Source organism: Balaenoptera ricei, chromosome X (genome assembly GCF_028023285.1).
Source record: "Balaenoptera ricei isolate mBalRic1 chromosome X, mBalRic1.hap2, whole genome shotgun sequence".
NCBI classification, from domain to species: Eukaryota; Metazoa; Chordata; class Mammalia; order Artiodactyla; family Balaenopteridae; genus Balaenoptera; species Balaenoptera ricei.
Window position 1 is genome coordinate 104,381,763 of NC_082660.1, and position 17,427 is coordinate 104,399,189.

Genomic DNA, 17,427 nt, shown 5'->3' on the forward strand with positions numbered 1-17,427 from the left:
GGTTCTTTGTTTTTTTGATATTGAGTTGTATGAGCCGTTTATATATTTTGGATACTAACCCCTTGTTGGTCATATGATTTGCAAATATTTTCTCCCATTCAGTAGGTTGTCTTTTTTTGTTGTTGATGGTTTCCTTTACTGTGCAAAAGCTTTTAAGTTTAATTAGGTCCCATTTGTTTAATTTTGCTTTTACTTCTTTTGCCTTAGGAGACAGTTCCAAAAAATATTTTACAATTTATGTCAAAGAGTGTTATGCCTATGTTTTCTTCTAGGAGGTTTATGATTTCCAGTCTTACATTTAAGTCTTTAACCCACTTTCAGTTTGTTTCTGTATATGGTGTGAGAAAATGTTCTTTCATTCTTTTAGGTGTAGCTGTCCAGTTTTCCCACCACCACTACTTATTGAAGAGACTGTCTTTTCCCCATTGAATATTCTTGTTTCCTTTGTTGTAAATTAGTTGATCATAAGTGTGTGGATTTATTTGTGCACTTTCTATTCTGTTCCATTCATCTATGTGTCTGTTTTTGTGTTGGTATCATACTGTTTTGATTGCTGTAGCTTTGTAGTATAGTCTGAAGTCAGTGAGCATGATACCTCTTGCTCTTGTTTTGGCAAGAGCAAATTGTTTTGACAATTCTGGGTCTTTTGGGGTTCCAGATAAAATTTACATTATTAGTTTTAGTTCTGTAAAAAATGCTATTGATATTTTCATAGGGATTGCATTAAATCAGTGGATTGCCATGGTGATTTTAACAATATTAGTTATTCTAGTCCATGAACATGGTATATCTTTCCATCTGTTTTGTTGAAGACAACAATTTCAGTGTCTTATGGTTTTCTGAGCCCAGGTCTTTTACCCCCTTAGTTAGATTTATTCCTAGGTATTTTATTCTTTTTGATGCAATAGTAAATGGAATTGTTTCCTTAATTTCTCTTTCTGATAATTTGTTGTTAGTCTATAGAAATGCAACAGATTTCTGTACATTAATTTTCTATCCTACAACTCTGTCAAATTCATTGATGAGCTCTACTAGTTTCTTGGTAGTGTCTTTAGGATTTTCTAAGTATAGTGTCATGATATCTGGCATGTTTACTTCTTCCTTTCCAATTTGGATTCCTTTTATTTATTTTTCTTGTCTGATTGCTGTGGCTAGGGGTTTCAATACTATGTTGAATAGAAGTGGTGAGAGTGGGTATCCTTGTCTTGTTCCTGAACTTAGGGGAAAGGCTTTTAGCTTTTCACCATTGAGTATGACGTTAGCTGTGGTTATGTCATATATAGCCTTTATTATATTGAGGTATGTTCCCTTTATACCCAGTTTGTTGAGAGTATTTTTTTTTTCATAAATGGTTGTTAAATTTTGTCAAATGCTTCTTCTGCATTTATTGAGATAATCATATGATTTTTATCCTTCATCTTGTTAATGTGGTGTATCATGTTGACTAATTTGCAGATGCTGAACTATTCTTGCATCCCTGGAATAAATCCCACTTGATCATCGTGAATAATTCTTTTAATGTATTGTTGAAATTGATTTGCTAATATTTTATTGAAGATTTTTGCGTCTATATTCATCAGGGATATTGGTCTGTAATTTCTTTTCTTGTGGCATTCTTGTTTGGTTTTGGCATTAAGGTAATGAACTGGGAAGAGTTCTCTCCTCTTCCATTTTTGGGAAGGGCTTGAGAAGGTTTTATATGACTTCTTTGAATGTTTGGAGGAATTCACCAGTGAAGCCATCTGATCCTGGACTTTTGTTTTTTGGGAGGTTTTTGATTACTGATTCATCTCAGCACCAAGATTCAGGCTGTTTGGAAGCTAGACCCTCTGGCAGAAGCTTTTAATTGTATGCAAATATATGCAGTCCTGTGGGACTGCAAACATAACTTCACTGTCCAGAAGATCTGGTAGTTTCCCCCAAGGTGGCAGTCACAAAAATTGAGGCTCCAGACAAGTGTATATGCTCCTTCTTGGAGATTCTGGTGAGTTGGAGCAAGGCAGAGTGAGAATGACACGGTGGTGTCCACAGCCTATGTTTCTTGAGAGCAGCTCCATAGTCCACTAGATGTGTGCCAAACCTGAAACTTGTCCTTCAGGCTGATGCTCCTGGACAAGCAAAGGTGCATCTTTCACAGAAAGATTGGGAGGTGTGCCACAGTCTGCTATCTGTGCAGTACCCTGGGAGTCGCAGCCTGCTAAAAGATATCTCTCTGACTGCCATAGTCCTGTGGGACCCAGGAATGCAAGTCCCCCTGAGCACCAGAGCCAGGCGATCAAGGGGAATCTCCTGGGTGGCAGCTGCAAAAACCAGGGCACCAGCCATGTGTAAGTGTAAAGCTCCCTTCCAGGAGACACTGGTGCTCTGGAGACAGCAGTGGGAGAGTGTAAAGATAGGGCCTACCCTCCAAGGTCTCTGGAAACATAACAGTTATCTTCTAGATGCATGTGTAATTGGAAGCCTGCCCTTTAGGCTGCAACCATGATGATTAGCTAATAGGCCTCCTCACAGAAAGACTGAGCTCTTGGATCCGTTGCCTTTTGCTGATCCCTGGGTGTGGTAGCTATTTATGAACTCTTTCTCTGTTAGTTATAGTTTGGTGGGACCCATGAGTGTAAGACCCACTGGCCACCAGAGCCAGGCATTATAGAAGTGTTCCTTGGTAGCAGGTACAAAAATTAGGGTGCCAGATGGGGGAATGAACTCCTTTCTGGGTGACAATCATTATTACAGTCCCATGGGACCAGGAATACAAGCTCCCATATCCTCCAGAGCCAGGCAGTCAAGAGGCATCCTCTAGTCATCAGCCACAAAGACTGGAACACTAGATATGTGTAAATGCTCCCTTCCAGAAGATACTGATGTTTTGGAGCATGGCAAAGGAAGGGTGCAAAGATGGTTCCCACCAGTCTCCATCCTGAAGAGTGTTCCAGAAGGCTCCTAGATGTGCTTGTTAAATTAGATTCCTGCCCCTCAGGCTTGTGCTTTAATAAATGTAGGTGAACCTTCTTCACTTTGAGTCTGGGAGTGATTGGCTGCCTTGAGCTGGGCACTGTGGCAGGTAAGTTTGAGTGTGTGGCCCCTTTAAGAGCTCTCTCCCAGATTGCTACAATCTTATGGGTCTCCAGATGGAAGCCCTGTTGGTTTCCAAAGCTAGATTATTTGGGGCTCATCGCTCAGTTTCAGGTCCGAAAAGTTGGTTGCATTGTTTTGTGTGTGTTTTTTTAAACTGAGCATTTACTATGTGCCAGGTTTTACGTTTTGTGTGTGTGTGTGCGTGTGTGTGTATGTGTGTGATAAGAAGCACATAACAACTCAACAATAAGAAAAAAACAAACAAATTTAAAAATAGGCAAAAAGGTATAACCAGACACCTCATTAAAAAAGATATACAGATGCAAAGTAAGCAAATGAAAGGATGTTCAAAATCATATATCATTAGGGAATTACAGATTAAAACAACAGTGGTTACCACTTCGTACCTATTAGAATGGTGAAAATCCAACACAATGGCAAGACCAAATGCTGACGAGGATGTGGAGCAACAGAAACATTACTGATGGCAATGTAAAATGGTATAGCCACTTTAGAAGACAATTTGACAGTTTCTTATAAAAATAAATTGTCTAGCATATTGTGCTCCTTGATATTTACCCAAATGAATTAAATACTTATGTCCAACAAAAACATGCTCAGAGGTGTTTATAGAAGCTTTGTTCAAAATTTCCAAAACTTGGTAGCAACCAAGATGTGCCTCAGTAGGTGAACTGATAAATAAACCATGGTGCATCCAGACGATGGAGTATTATTTCAGACTAAAAAGAAATGAGCTATCAAGCCATGAAAAGATATGGAGGAAACTTAAATGCCTGTTACTAATTGAAAGAAGCCAATCTGAAAAGGCTACATATTATGATTCCAACTATATCACATTATGGAAGAAGCAAAACTATGAAGACAGTAAACAGATCAGTGGTTTCCACGAGTTAGTGGGGAGGAAAGAATGAATTGGCTGAGCACAGAGGATTTTTAGAGCAGTGCAGCTACTCTATATGATATTGCAATAGTGGATACAGGTAATCATATATTTATCTGAACCCATAGAATGTACACCACCAGGTGTGACCCTATGGACTTTGGGTAATGATGTGTCAGAGTAGGTTCATCAATTGTAATAAATGTACCACCAATTATTACCAAGTGTAATACATGTAATAAATGTTGTTTGGGATCTCCATACTGGGGGAGGTTGTGGTTTGTGGGAACAAGGGATATATGGGAATTCTGTGTATTCCACTCAATTTTGCTGTGAACCTAAAACTGCTCTAAAATTTAAATTATTAATTTAAAAAACACATAACAAATTTACCCTCTTAACAAATTTAAATGTACATTAAATATATGCACATTAGTGTACAACAAATCCATAGAACTTTATCATCTTACATGACTGAAACTCTATACCCATTGAACAACAACTCATATCTGCCTTCCCCCAAGCTCTGGCAACCACCATTCTACTTCTGTTTCTATGAGTTTGATTACTTTAGATACCTGACATAAGTGGAGTCATGCAGTAAGTTTTTGTCATTGGCTTATTTCACTTAGCATAATGTCCTCGAGGTTCATCCATGTTGTAGCGTATGGCAGGATTTCCTTCTTATTTAAGGCTGAATAATATTCTAGTGTATCTATACATCACCTTCTCTTTTTCCATTTATTCATCAATGGACATTTATGTTGCTTCCACATTTTGGCTATTATGAATAATGCTGCTATGAACATGGATGTCCAAATATCTCTTTGAGATCCTGTTTTCAATTATTTTGGATATATACCTAAAAGTAGAATTGCTGGATAATATGGTAGTTATATTTTTAATCTTTTATGAATCTTCATACTCTTTTCTATAGCAGCTGCACAATTTCACAATCCCACCAAGAGTGCACAGCCTCTGTCTGTGACTCTGTAGTCTCTCTAATGCTTCAGCGCTGCCTCCATGGTCTCCTTGGCTTTCAGTATCCTCAAGGCATCCAAATGATGCCAGTTCTGTTAGTGCTCCAAATCAGGTGAGAAAGAAACTAATCCCTCAGGTAGCTCTCCAAAAAGCCATTCTCTTCCTTTTCCCCTCCCCTGAGGGAGAAGCCAGGAACCAAGCTGAGCTATGCCAGCTAAGGCGGGGCAGTGCTGGTGGGGGGATTGTGGTCACGTGAAGTGGCTCTTCTTACCCGTTGCAGTGTGACTGCTTTGACCATGCATTTACTTAGGATACTACAATTTCTTAACTGGTTTCTGGAGTTTTCACAAAGGTATTTTGGTTCATATCTCGTTGTTAAGTTGGTACCTCTGTGAGGGAACAAGTGCAAAGATGTCTTATTGCTACATCTTTCTAGTGTCACCATCATGTTGGTGTTTTTATTGGACTACATTAGAGGTACGATTAATTTAGGGAGAAATTGCATCATTATAACGAATATCTTTTATCCAAAAGCAGGAAATGCCTTTCTATTTATTCGAAAATAATTCTTTTGTGGTTGTCACTAATGTTTTAAAATTATCTTATAAAGTTCATGCATATTCTTGTTAAATTTATTCCTGCGCATTTAATTTTTATCATTGTTTTTATTGTAAATGAGATTTATTTTCCATTCTGTATTTTAGCTGGTTGTTGTTTGGTTTACTTTATGAGACGTTTATTGACTTTCACATATTGATTCATTTCTCAGCCACCTTACTGTATTTTCTAATTATTGTGTCATTTGTTAAATTTCAACAATTTCCAAGTACTCGGATTTTTCCTTTTTTTTTTTTTCAGAGAAATCTGATCTACATTATGAACACTGGAACTCATGTTTCTCTAAGGCTAAGTTTTTTTTTTTTAATGAGATACTTAAGATCTATTCTCTTAGCAAATTTCAAGTATATAATACAATATTATTAACTATAGTCACCATGCTGTACATTAGATCCCTAGAATTTATTCATCTTATGTTTGGAAGTTTGACTGATGTCTGCCCATTTCTCCCACTTCTCAGCCCCTGGCAATCACCAGTCTTCTCTGTTTCTGTGAGTCTGTGTTTCTGGTTTTCTATTTTTATTTTTTAGATTCCACATGTAAGTAGACCATACACTATTTGTCTTTCTCTGTCTGGCTTATTTCTCTTAACATAATGGTATGTTAATTAATTTGATTGTGGTAACCATTTCACAATGCATACATATATATCATCATGTTTTATACTTTAAATATACATAATTTTACTTGTCAATTATGCCTCAATAAAGCTGGGGGGGAAAAAAACACACTAAAGCTATTACTATTCCTATTTATTTTTTCTATGTTCTGTATTGTTTCCTTAGGATGTTGGTTCTTATTTTTATTTTTTTATAGGGCAGGTGTGTGTTTGATTTACTGTATAAGAGAATATCAAACATTTTTCCATGTTATTTTTTGTTGAGTATAGTTTCTCTTTTTCATGTCATTTCTTTTCCTCAAATGTTTAGTCACTTCTTAATTGTCTGTTCATATTTGTAGATGCAGCTCTAAAATTAAAGTCATTGCTAAAGTGTATTTCCTCAGGCTAAATGAGAACTCTTGTCCTCTTGTTCTATTAATACAAATTTCAGTAGTAGGAGCCAGCATTCCAATAGTTGTGATGTGGACAAGAAAGTGTTTGTGCATCTGGCAGGCTTTCCTAAGGAATGTAAAATTTGTTTGTTTTCTACCTTGGGGTTTCCCATCCACTTGGAACTTAAACATTACCTAGAGTAACCCTTCTTCTCTGAAATCAACACTTATTCTGAGAGTTTTTCACATTCCAGTGCCCTTTTTAAAGAGCTGTACTCATGGCATTAGCCTGTAGGCAAATTTCTGAATCATTCCTTCTAAGTACCAGGATTGACACAGGTGTTCTACTCTAAAACTAACTAATGGACCCATTATCTATGGACTGTTTCCTCTAGCCTGAACTTCCTTTGATCTTGGGGTTATTTGGAGTTCTGGGGATAATCAAATTTTGTATGTCCACTTATCCACCTCTTTTAGAGGAATGAATATTCTTCTTTTCTTGACCTATTTCTCTTTTTTTAAAAAAAATATTTATTTATTTATTGGGTTGTGCCAGGTCTTACTTGCGGCATGTGGGATCTTCATTGCTGCATGCTAGATCCTTAGCTGCAGCATGTGAACACTTAGTTGTGGCATGTGGGATCTAGTTCCCTGATCAAGGATGGAACCCAGGCCCCCTGCATTGGGAGTGTGGAGTCCTAGCCACTGGACCACCAAGGAAGTTCCTGTCCACCTCTTTAAGATGGCTGGATGTCAAGCTACAATGTACTACATCACTTATCTGTTTCCATCCACTTTATACCTTCCAGATATTTCTATTGATGACATGTTTCCAGGTGCAATAGATTTTGTTTTTGTATTCCACTTGTCATTTCATTGGGATATTGGGATAGAGGGTCTATAAATGAATGTGTTCAAGAAATAATCTGGGACTGGTAATCTTTTCATCTCCCTCATCATCTGATCACTAGTAGAATACTTCGAAAAACATTGACTTATGGTCAATGTTGATCTCAATAGAAACAGATTTTGGCATCTCCTACAAATCCCCTAAATTTATTTTAATCAAGAGTAAGGTAAAAATAAAGTTTGTTTTCGATGGTGGGGATCACCAACAGGTTGTTAAAAATTATTTGTTAAGAGCAGTGGCCACTTGAGAGGTATAGAACCAAGATGGCGGAGTAGAAGGACATGCTCTCACTCCCTCTTGTGAGAACACCAGAATCACAACTAACTGCTGAACAATCATCGACAGGAAGACACTGGAACTCACCAACAAAGATATCCCACATCCAAAGACAAAGGAGAAGCCACAGTGAGATGCTATGAGGGGCGCAATCACAATAAAATCAAAACCCATAACTGCTGGTTGGGTGACTCACAAACTGGAGAACACGTATACCACAGAAGTCCACCCACTGGAGTGAAGGTTCTGAGCCCCACGTCAGGCTTCCGAACCTGAGGGTCCGGCAATGGGAGGAGGAAATCCTAGAGAATCAGACTTTAAAGACTAGCGGGATTTGATTGCGGGACTCTGACAGGACTGGGGGAAACAGAGACTACACTCTTGGAGGGCACACACAAAGTAATGTGTGCATCGGGACCCAGGGGAAGGAGCAGTGACCCCAGAGGAGACTGAACCAGACCTACCTCCTAGTGTTGGAGGGTCTCCTGCAGAGGCAGGGGGTGGCTGTGGCTCACTGTGGGGACAAGGACACTGGCAGCAGAAGTTCTGGGAAGTACTCTTTGGTGTGAGCCCTCCCAGAATCCACCATTAACCCCACCAAAGAGCCGGGTAGGCTCCAGTGTTGGGTCACCTCAGGCCAAACAACCAACAGGGAGGGAACCCAGCCCCACCCATCAGCAGACAAGCAGATTAAAGTTTTACTGAGCTCTGCCCACCAGAGCAACACCCAGGTCTACCCACCACCAGTCCCTCCCATCAGGAAACTTGCACAAGCCTCTTAGATAGCCTCATCCACCAGAGAGCAGGCAGCAGAAGCAAGAAGAACAACAATCCTGCAGCCTGTGGAACAAAAACCACATTCACAGAAAGACAGACAAGATGAAAAGGTAGAGGGCTATGTACCAGATGAAGGAACAAGATAAAACCCCAGAAAAACAACTAAATGAAGTGGAGATAGGCAACCTTCCAGAAAAAGAATTCAGAATAATGATAGTGAAGATGATCCAGGACCTCGGAGAAAGAATGGAGGCAAAGATCGAGAAGATGCAAGAAATGTTTAACAAAGACCTAGAAGAATTAAAGAACAAACAAACAGAGATGAACAATACAATAACTGAAACAAAAACTACACTAGAAGGAATCAATAGCAGAATAACTGAGGCAGAAGAACGGATAAGTGACCTGGAAGACAGAATGGTGGAATTCACTGCTGTGGAACAGAATAAAGAAAAAAGAATGAAAAGAAATGAAGACAGCCTAAGAGACTTCTGGGACAACATTAAACGCAATAACATTCGCATTATAGGGGTCCCAGAAGGAGAAGAGAGAGAGAAAGGACCCGAGAAAATATTTGAAGTGATTATAGTCGAAAACTTCCCTAACGTGGGAAAGAAAATAGCTGCCCAAGTCCAGAAAGCGCACGAGTTCCACACAGGATAAACCCAAGGAGAAACACGCCAAAACACATAGTACTCAAATTGGCAAAAATTAAAGACAAAGAAAAATTATTAAAAGCAGCAAGGGAAAAATGACAAATAACATACAACGGAACACCCATAAGGTTAACAGTTGATTTCTCAGCAGGAACTCTACAAGCCAGAAGGGAGTGGCATGAAATACTTTAAGTGATGAAAGGGAAGAACCTACAACCAAGATTACTCTATCCGGCAAGGATCTCCTTCAGATTCGATGGAGAAATCAAAAGCTTTACAGACAAGCAAAATCTAAGAGAATTCAGCAGCACCAAACCAGCTCTACAACAAATGCTAAAGGAACTTCTCTAAGTAGGAAACACAAGGGAGGAAAAGGACCTACAAAAACAAACCCAAAATAATTAAGAAAATGGTAAGAGGAACACACATATCGATAATTACCTTAAACGTGAACGGATTAAATGCTCCAACCAAAAGACACAGGCTTGCTAAATGGATACAAAAACAACACCCATATATATACTGTCTACAAAACACCCACTTCAGTCCTAGGGACACATACAGACTGAAAGTGAAGGGATGGAAAAAGGTATTCCATGCAAATGGAAATCAAAAGAAAGCTGGAGTAGCAATGCTCATATCACACAAAATAGACTTTAAAATAAAGAATGCTACAAGAGACAAGGAAGGACACTACATAATGATCAAGGAATCAATCCAAGAAGAAGATATAACAATTATAAATATATATGCACCCAACATAGGAGCACCTCGATACATAAGGCAACTGCTAACAGCTATAAAAGAGGAAATCGACAGTAACACAATAATAGTGGGGGACTTTAACACCTCACTTACACCAATGCACAGATCATCCAAAATGAAAATAAATAAGGAAACAGAAGCTTTAAATGACACAATAGACCAGATAGATTTAATTGATATTTATAGGACATTCCATCCAAAAACAGCAGATTACACTTTCTTTTCAAGTGCGCACGGAACATTCTCCAGGATAGATCATATCTTGGGTCACAAATCAAGCCTCAGTAAATTTAAGAAAATTGAAATCATATCAAGCATCGTTTCGGACCACAATGCTATGAGATTAGAAATGAATTACAGGGAAAAAAACGTAAAAACACCAACACATGGAGGCTAAACAATACGTTACTAAATAACCAAGAGATCACTGAAGAAATCAGAGAGGAAATCAAAAAATACCTAGAGACAAATCACAATGAAAGCACGATGACCCAAAACCTATGGGATGCAGCAAAAGCAGTCCTAAGAGGGAAGTTTATAGGCAAATAATCCTACCTCAAGAAACAACAAACACCTCACATAAACAATCTAACCTTACACCTAAAGGAACTAGAGAAAGAAGAACAAGCAAAACCCAAAGTTAGCAAAAAGAAAGAAATCATAAAGATCAGATCAGAAATAAATGAAATAGAAACAAAGAAAACAATTAAAAAAATCAATAAAACTAAAAGCTGGTTCTTTGAGAAGATAATCAAAACTGATAAACCATTAGCCAGACTCATCAAGAAAAAGAGGGAGAGGACTCAAATCAATACAATTAGAAATGAAAAAGGAGAAGTTATGACAGACTCCACAGAAATACAAAGCATCCTAAGAGACTACTACAAGAAACTGTATGCCAATAAAATGGACAACCTGGAAGAAATAGACAATTTCTTAGAAAGGTATAACCTTCCAAGACTGAACCAGGAAGAAATAGAAAATATGAACAGACCAATCACAAGTAATGAAATTGAGACCATGATTAAAAATCTTCCAACAAACAAAAGTCCAGGACCAGATGGTTTCACAGGTGAATTCTATCAAACATTTGGAGAAGAGCTAACACCCATCCTTCTCAAACTCTTCCAAAAAATTGCAGAGTAAGGAACACTCCCAAACTCATTCTATGGGGCCACCATCACCCTGATACCAAAACCAGACAAAGATACTACAAAAAAAGAAAATTACAGACCAATATCACTGATGAATACTGATGCAAAAATCCTCAACAAAATACTAGCAAACAGAATCCAACAACACATTAAAAGGATCATACATCATCCTCAAGTGGAGTTTATCCCAGGGATGCAAGGATTCTTCAATATACGCAAATCAAACAATGTGATACATCATATTAACAAATTGAAGAATAAAAATCATATGATCATCACAATAGATGCAGAAAAAGCTTTTGACAAAATTCAACACCCATATATGATAAAAACTCTCCAGAAAGTGGGCATAGCGGGAACCTACCTCAACATAATAAAGCCCATATACGACAAACCCACAGCAAACATCATTCTCAGTGGTGAAAAACTGAAAGCATTTCCTCTAAGATCAGGAACAAGACAAGGATGCCCACTCTCACCACTATTATTCAACATAGTTCTGGAAGTCCTAGCCATGGCAATCAGAGAGGAAAAAGAAATAAAAGGAATACAAATTGGAAAAGAAGAAGTAAAACTGTCCCTGTTTACAGATGACATGATACTATACATAGAGAATCCTAATGATGCCACCAGAAAACTACTAGAGCTAATCAATGAATCTGGTAAAGTTGCAGGGTTCAAAATTAATGCAGAGAAATCTCTTGCACTCCTATACACTAATGATGAAAAATCTGAAAGAGAAATTAAGGAAACACTCCCATTTACCACTGCAACAAAAAGAGTAAAATACTTAGCAATAAACCTACCTAGGGAGACAGAAGACCTGTATGCAGCAAACAAGAAGACACTGATGAAAGAAATTAAAGATGATACCAATAGATGGAGAGATATACCATGTCCTTGGATTGGAAGAATCAACATTGTGAAAATAACTATACTACCCAAAGCAATCTACAGATTCAATGCAATCCCTATCAAATTACCAATGGCATTTTTTACGGGGCTAGAACAAAAAATCTTAAAATTTGTATGGAGACACAAAAGACCCCGAATAGCCAAACAGTCTTGAGGGAGAAAAACGGAGCTGGAGGAATCAGACTCCCTGACTTCAGACTATACTACAAAGCTACAGTAATCAAGACAATATGGTACTGGCACAAAAACAGAAACATAGATCAATGAAACAAGATAGAAAGCACAGAGATAAAACCACACACCTATGGTCCACTAATCTATGACAAAGGAGGCAAGGATATACAATGGAGAAAAGACAGTCTCTTCAATAAGTGGTGCTGGGAAAACTGGACAGCTACATGTGAAAGAATGAAATTAGAACACTCCCTAACACCATACACAAAAATAAGCTCAAAATGGATTAGAGACCTAAATGAAAGACCGGACACTATAAAACTCTTAATGGAAAACATAGGAAGAACACTCTCTGACATAAATCACAGCAAGATCTTTTTTGATCCACCTCCTAGAGTAATGGAAACAAAAACAAAAATAAACAAGTGGGACCTAATGAAACTTCAATGCTTTTGCACAGCAAAGGAAAGCATAAATAAGACGAAATGACAACTCTCAGAATGGGAGAAAATATTTGCAAATGAATCAACGGACAAAGGATTAATCTCCAAAATATAAAAACAGCTCATGCAGCTCAATATTAAAAAAAACAAACAACCCAATCCAAAAATGGGCAGAAGACCTAAATAGACATTTCTCCAAAGAAGACCTACAGATGGCGAAGAAGCACATGACAAGCTGCTCAACATCACTGATTATTAGAGAAATGCAGATCAAAACCACAATGAGGTATCACCTCACACCAGTTAGATCGGGCATCATCAGAAAATGTACAAACAACAAATGCTGTAGAGGGTGTGGAGAAAAGGGTACCCTCTTGCACTGTTGGTGGGAATGTAAATTGATACAGCCACTATGGAGAACAGTATGGAGGTTCCTTAAAAAACTAAAAATAAAATTACCATATGATCCAGCAATCCCACTACTGGGCATATACCCAGAGAAAACCATAATTCAAAAAGACACATGCACCCAAATGTTCATTGCAGCATGATTTACAATAGCCAGGTCATGGAAGCAACCTAAATCCCATCGACAGATGAATGGATAAAGAAGGTGTGGTACATATATACAATGGAATATTAGTCAGCCATGAAACGGAACGAAATTGGGTCATTTGTAGAGACGTGGATGGATCTAGGGACTGTCATACAGAGTGAAGTAAGTCAGAAAGAGAAAAACAAATATTGCATATTAACGCATATATGTGGAACCTAGAAAAATGGTACAGATGAACCGGTTTGCAGGGCAGAAATTGAGACACAGATGTAGAGAACAAACATATCGACACGAAGGGCGGAAAGCAGCGAGGCGTGTTGGTGGTGGTGTGATGATTTGGGCGATTGGGGTTGACATGTATACACTGATGTATATAAAATTGATGACTATTAAGAACCTGCTGTATAAATAAATAAATAAATAGATAAATAAATAAATAAAAAGAGAGTACAATGTCAAAGTCCACAGCTCATACCCCATTCTCTCAACTCTTCACTCAAAGGCATTTGCTGTTAAGGATGATAAAGATCCTTCTATCCATTGTTTGTATATAGAATTGCTTGAGTGAATGAAAAGGCAATGTCCTTGGAATGGAATTTTAGAGTGAAAGTTCTGTGTATTTCAAATGTTGAAAGAAAATGCCTACTGTATACTAAGCGTTTTAAATGGACATGATCAATCCATATAAACGCACAGCTAAAGTGAAGTGAGAACTCAGTCTGGCCCCATCTCCTCAACAGCGCTGGGCCAGCTCAAAGATGGTAGACCAGTACTGCCCCACAGGGGCTTTGGAAATTTGTAGGAGAAAGGGTATTCTGTTGTCACAATGATTGGGAGGGTGGAATAAGGGGCTGGGACATTAGACGTGCTGCAGTGCATAGGGCAGTCTCACCAAATGAACAATTGTCCTGTGTCCCATACAATCTACAAATATTTTGGTGGGCATTCATGTTGGTGAAGAATCTTTATTATCCTGGGCCCAGAGCCTGGCTACATTTTACATATAAATTCATCCACAGTTTTTTGTTGTTTTTTTTTTCCTTTGTCATGTTTTTAACATACATTGAATTTTCCAGGAATGCAGCCACGATGTAAATAGAGAGTTAAACGTTTTGGAAAGTTGCGTCACTGTGGCATTTTAAGTCCTAAAGCAACATATTTTTATTGGTCTCTATTTATAACTAGTGCGTTCACAGTGATTCTATTTGTAATCTGACTATGCTACCACTATACCCAAGCTTATACATAATGATATATATGTTTATTATATAAATCACTTGCCTTTTGGTTCCTTTTATATTGTGTTTAGGGTGTGACGTTCATATTTTTTTAAAGAATGTGTATAGTAAATTATATCATCTATAAATTCTAAAAAAAATAGACTGGTGGCCACTCGTGTTGGCTGAAAAAGAACATAGACTTATAAGATGGGGTAAGCCAAAGCCTGGAGCATATAAAGTTGAAAAAAGCTTTAAATTTGTGCATTTTGAGCAACATGCACTTTCCTAAACTTCTGGTCTGAGTGTAAATTCTTATATCTTTTGTGGTGGGCAGTGTTGGCAAATTGTACCAAAAATGGTAATAATAATCCAATCTCATTGGCATAGCAATTCTATTCTTAGAAACGTATCATAAAAAACTAAACAATGGTGACTTCCCTGGTGGCGCAGTGGTTAAGAATCCGCCTGCCAATGCAGGGGACACAGGTTCGAGCCCTGGCCCAGGAAGATCCCACATGCCGCGGAGCAACTAAGCCTGTACACCACAACTACTGAGCCTGTGCTCTACAGCCCACGAGCCACAACTACTGAGCCTGCATGCCACAACTACTGAAGCCCACACACCTAGAGCCTGTGCTCTGCAACAAAGAGAAGCCACCACAATGAGAAGCCCGTGCACCACAACGGAAGAGCAGCCCCTGCTCACTGCAACTAGAGAAAGCCCACACGCAGCAACAAAGACACAACGCAGTCAAAAAAAAAAAAAAAACTGAACAAAGGAATATGTAAAAATTTAGCTACAAGGATATCAACCATAATATTACTTATTAAAGTGAAAAAATTAGAAAGAATATCAACTTGATAATTAGATATTTATTTTGTTTTTTCTTTATCCTTAATAGACTTCATTTCTTTACAGCAGTTTTACATTCACAGCAAACTCGAGCAGAATATACAGAGTTCCTCTGTATTTCCTGCACTCCTCCCCTCACATGAACAGTCTCCCCCACAGTCAACACCCTGGCACCAGTGGTACATTTGTTACAATTCATTAACCTGTATTGATGCAACATTATCATTCAAAGTGCATGCTTTGCATTACAGTTCATTCTATGTTGTACAATCTGAATTTTGGCAAATATATAATTACATGTATCCACCATTACAGTAGTATTACTGCCCTAAAAATCCTTGGTGCTCTGCCTATTCATCCCTTCCTCCCCCCCAACTCCTGGCAACCGCTGATCTTTTAAGTGTCTCTATAGTTTTGCCTTTTCTGGAAGGTCATAGTGTTGGAATCATTAACATGCAGACTTTTCAAATTGGCTTTTTACACTTAGTAATAGGAATTTAGGTTTTCTTCATGTCTTTTCATGGCTTGATAGCTCATTTATTTTAGTGCTGAATAATATTCCATTGTCTGGATGCATCATGGTTTATTTATCAACTCACCTACTGAGGGACATCTTGGTTGCTTCCAAGTTTAAGCTACTTTGAATAAAGCCACTATAAACATGCATGAGCATGTTTTTGTGTGGATATAAGTTTTCAGTTCATTTGGGTAAATATCAAGGCACACAATTACAGGATCATTTGGTAATACTATGTTTAGTTTTGTAAGAATCTGCCAAATTGTCTTCCAAAGTGACTACACCATATTGCATTCCAACCAACAATGAATCAGAGTTCCTGTTGCTACACATCCTTGACAGCATTTGGTGTTGTCATTGTTTTGGATTTTCACCATTCTAATAGGTATATAGTGGAATCTTATTGTTGTTTTAATTTGCAACTTCCTAATGGCATATGATGTTGAGTATTTTTTCATATGCTTGCTTTCTATGTGTATATCTTTTCAAATGACATGTCTTTTCAGACCTCTTGATTATTTTTACCTGGGCTCTTCATTTTCTTATTGTTGAGTTTTAAGTATTCTTTGTATATTTTTGATAACAGTCCTTTATCAGATATGCCTTTTACAAATATTTCCTCCCAGTCTGTGACTTGTCTTCACATTTTCTTGACAGTGTCTTTCATAGAGGATCTTTGTTTAAAAAAAATTAGGGCACTTCTATGAGGTAAAATACAGCCACTTCAAAAGATACCACAGAAGAATATTAGCATAAATGTGTCCTCACAGTGTATTGAGTGAAGCACTCAGATCTCAGATATGATGTGTGTGTGTGTGTGTTAGTTGGAGAGACATATGGATAGCTAGATAGATACATGTATTAGTCAGGGTTCTCCAGAGAAAGAGAACCAATAGGAGATTATCTATCTATCGATCTATCTATCATCTATCTATCTATACCTATATATGTAAAGGGATTGGCTCACATGATTATGGAGCCTAAGTCCCAAGATACGCAGTTGGTAAGTTGGAGACCCGGGAAAGCCAATGTATAGTTCCCGTCCTAGTCCAAAGGCCTGAGAAACAGGAGAGCCAGTGATATAAATTCCAGTCCAAAATCTGGCCAAAATCTGGCAGGCTTGAGATGCAAGAATCACTGATGTTTCAGTTCGAGTCTAAAGGCAGGAAAAGACTAATGTCCCAGCTCAAGTCAGTCAGAGAGGAGGAGTTCTTTCTTGTTTGAAAGAAGATCAGACTTTTTGTTCTATTCAGGACTTCAGCTAACTGGATGAGGACCACCCATGTCAGAGAGAGCAATCTGCTTTACTCAGTCTACCAATTCAGATATGAATCACATCCCAAAACACCCTCATAGACACATCCAAAATAATGTTTGACCAAATATCTGAGCACCTCGTGGCCCAGTCACGTTCACATATAAGATTATCACAGGTCCACCCTTGTCAACATGGCCCCAATACACATCTCCTTAAATCACAATTAATCACCAAATAAAGACAATAAGAAGCTCATAATTCCATTTAACATGATACAGCTATCCCACGTACAACTGAAAACACACTAACCTCTTTCCCAGAAGAGGAGGTAGTCCTTGAGTGATGCTTACTCTTTTCCTTGATATCTCCTAACTTAAATACCATG